Raw genomic sequence first — 3,186 nt, 5'->3', positions numbered from 1 at the left:
CAGGGGTACTGACAAGGAGGATTCTCCTCCACAGCCATTTGTGCTAATTTGAACATCTAGGCCTGAGGTTCAAGCCCACCAGCCTCTCTGCAGGAGAAAGATGGGTAATCTGTGTGATTAATTGCCTCTGTAAAACTGCTGGAGGATCAGCAATGCGTCGTTCAGGCTCAACGGCACACAAAAATAACAGTATAGAAAAGCGCAGCCAGAGTAGTCCTTGGAAGCAAAAATGTTCAAGTTGTTTCTCATATACTTATTGCTGGGAGAGACCTTGGCGAGAGGCATCATATTTGGAAAGGTAAAGGACAAATGAAAGAGAAGAAGAGCTTCAACCAGATAGATTGACACAGTGACTACAGTAATGAGCTCAAGTCTGTTAGAGATGATAAGTACGGTACAGTTAGGACAGAGTTCAGACATGAGTCACCCTCAATTCGATAGAACAGCAGGAAGAAAACACCTTGAGTTTAGTGGCCTAGTCTGGAAGAATTTGTGCTGCTAACCTAAAAGCAGCTGGTTTAAATTCACCTGTAACTCTGTGAGGGAATCTCTTCTTGGGTGATTGATGACTTGCAAAATCCCTCTGGAGGGTTGACGCTAACAGAGTTGAGTTTTTATTTGAGTCTATATAATTGTGAGACAATACATTTTTGTTTTTTAATGCTACCCACAGGCGATATTTGTGTTACAAAGTACTAAGTACTGAAGACACACGTCATTTCACATACCCAGAGAGTATCGTTCATGTAAAACACACAGCAAATGAGAGGTGGGGTGTATAAGGTAGAATCTGAAGTGATGGTTGACTTCAGATTGACTCAGATGACTTCAGATGACTCAAGTATAAATATCTAGCAGGGAATTTGATTCATGACACCAGACTTTTAATTATATATAAGGATTGGAGACATATACTTGAGAGTTATGACAGGAGATATATACTTGATAAATGAAATAATGAAAAGTAATACCTCTGATGGGAAAGTCTGCTGTTAGGGACCTCTCTAAAGTACTCAAGAGCAATGGTGTCTCTCTGGAGACTAAGGTGCTCCTGATACAGGCCATGGTCTTTGCAATCACTTGTTATGCATCAGAGAGTTGGACAATGATTAGGGAGGACAGAAGGAGAATTGATGCCTTTGAGCTGTGGTGCTGGAGAAGAGTACTGAATGTACCATGGTCTGCCAAGAAAACAAACAGATTCATCCTGGAGAGGATTAAACCGAGCAACTCCTTGGAGGCAAGGATTCTGGGGCTTCATCTGACATACTTTGGGCATGTTGCAAGGAGGGACAGGTCTGAGAGGGACATCATGCTGGGCAGAGTGAAGGGACAGCGCAGGAGGGGAAGACCCTCTATGAGGTGGATTGATTCAGTGACTGGGGTAATTGGGATGGGTGTGTCAGCGACAGTGAGATTGGCACAGGACAGAGCAGGGTTTAGGCCTGTTGTACATAGGGTCGCTATGAGTCGCAAATGACTCAACGGCACATAACAACAACAAAACAACAAATACCTCTGAAAGAAACAGACAGAAGAGCTGAGAGACAATGAGAATGGGAATGGTTAGGTTGAATGGAAAAGAGAGAGTCAGCAAAGGTCTAAGCTGGCCGTTGAACAGGGAAGAGAGGTAAGGTCAATCAAGGACAGCAGTGGAGGTAATAATTACCAAAAGAAAGAGTTGTGGCTATGTCAGATGCTGTGGAAGATCAAGAAAGATACTGAGAAGAGGGAATGGCATTGTCAGATAGTACATTCTTTTCCCTCCTCTATTTTGCCCTCCCCCATTCCTCAGTTCACTTAAAAAATTCATTCACTGTAGCAAGAAAAGTGTTTTTAAAAGTTTTTAAAAAGTGTTTCAAAGTAATATAGGATTAGGTATTATTTTCATGACAAGAATACAGAAAAAGAAATGCTTATTAAAGTGGACTGTGGACTGGGGGAGATTGTATAACAATGAAAGAATTTGTTTTTTCTTGAAAGAGAAATATGAATTTGGAGGAGGGATGGGCAGGGAGTAAAATGTGCAACAATGAATGAATGGGGATAAAATTAATTGAAAAGAATATGTTGTAAATATATATGTATGTTGCATTAAAAATCATTAATTAAAAAAACTTTAAAATAAGACACCAAAAACAACCCAACAAATCTAGTACTTGGAGCAATAGAACTTCAATACCTAATTTACTGCAAAACTTTTCTTTATTCAGTGAAAGGCTACAAAAGCATAATTTAAATAAAGGACAAGATTTTCTGTATAAGTAAAAATTAAAAAAAAAAGTAGTAGTAGAAGAAGCAGCAGCAAGAAAAGTGAAATATCTCACATACTTTAGTCATACTGTTAGGAGGGGTCAGTCTTTGGAAAAGGACATCATACTGAGAAAGAAGGAGGGTCAGATAAAGAGAGGAAGATCCCCACAAAATTAATTGACACTGTCACTTTAGCAATGAGCTCTAGCATGTCAGAAATTGTAAAGATGGGACAAGATAGAGCAAGATTCAGATCTGTTGTTCATAGGGTTGCTATGAATCATAGACAATTGGATGGTACCTAAAAACAACAAAAGTGGCCGAATGGGTAAGGAGTTGCACTGCCAACCCAAAAGCAGGCAGTAGAATCCACCAGCTGCTCCAAAGGAGAAGAAAGATGAGTAATCTCCCATGTGATTTCTAGTTTCTGAAAACCCACTGGAGGGTCCGCTTTGAGTTCATTACAACTTCACAGTACATAAAAACTATATATTATATAGTTAGAACAGTGGTGCTGGAGAAGAGTACTGAACATCCAACACACGTCTTGAAGAGAGTGTAGCCAGAGTGCTGTTTAGAGGCAAAGATGATAAAGCTTCACCTCACATATTTCAGGCATGTTGCGAGGAGCGGTTATTCCTTGGAGAAGGACATGATGCTCAGAAAAAAGTAACTCACTCAGCATTTCTTAAGCTCAAGAAACTGAAGAACAAATTCAAACCTTGAGTTGCTAGAATCAAGGATGCTTTGGACAGAATATTAAATGATCCAGGAAGTATTAAAAAATATGGAAAGAATATACTGAGTCACTGTATCAAAAGGAATTGGCAGACACAGAAGAATTTCATAAAACAACATATGAGCAAGAGCCTATGGTGATGAAGGAAGAAGTTCAAGCTGCTTTGAAGGAAATAACAAAAAATAAGGCCCCAG

This window comes from Elephantulus edwardii, unplaced genomic scaffold (assembly GCF_000299155.1).
Source record: "Elephantulus edwardii isolate Elephantulus edwardi_28Jun2011 unplaced genomic scaffold, EleEdw1.0 scaffold00124, whole genome shotgun sequence".
NCBI classification, from domain to species: Eukaryota; Metazoa; Chordata; class Mammalia; order Macroscelidea; family Macroscelididae; genus Elephantulus; species Elephantulus edwardii.
The sequence above is the reverse complement of the archived record's forward strand: the minus strand, read 5'-3'. Positions refer to the sequence as shown.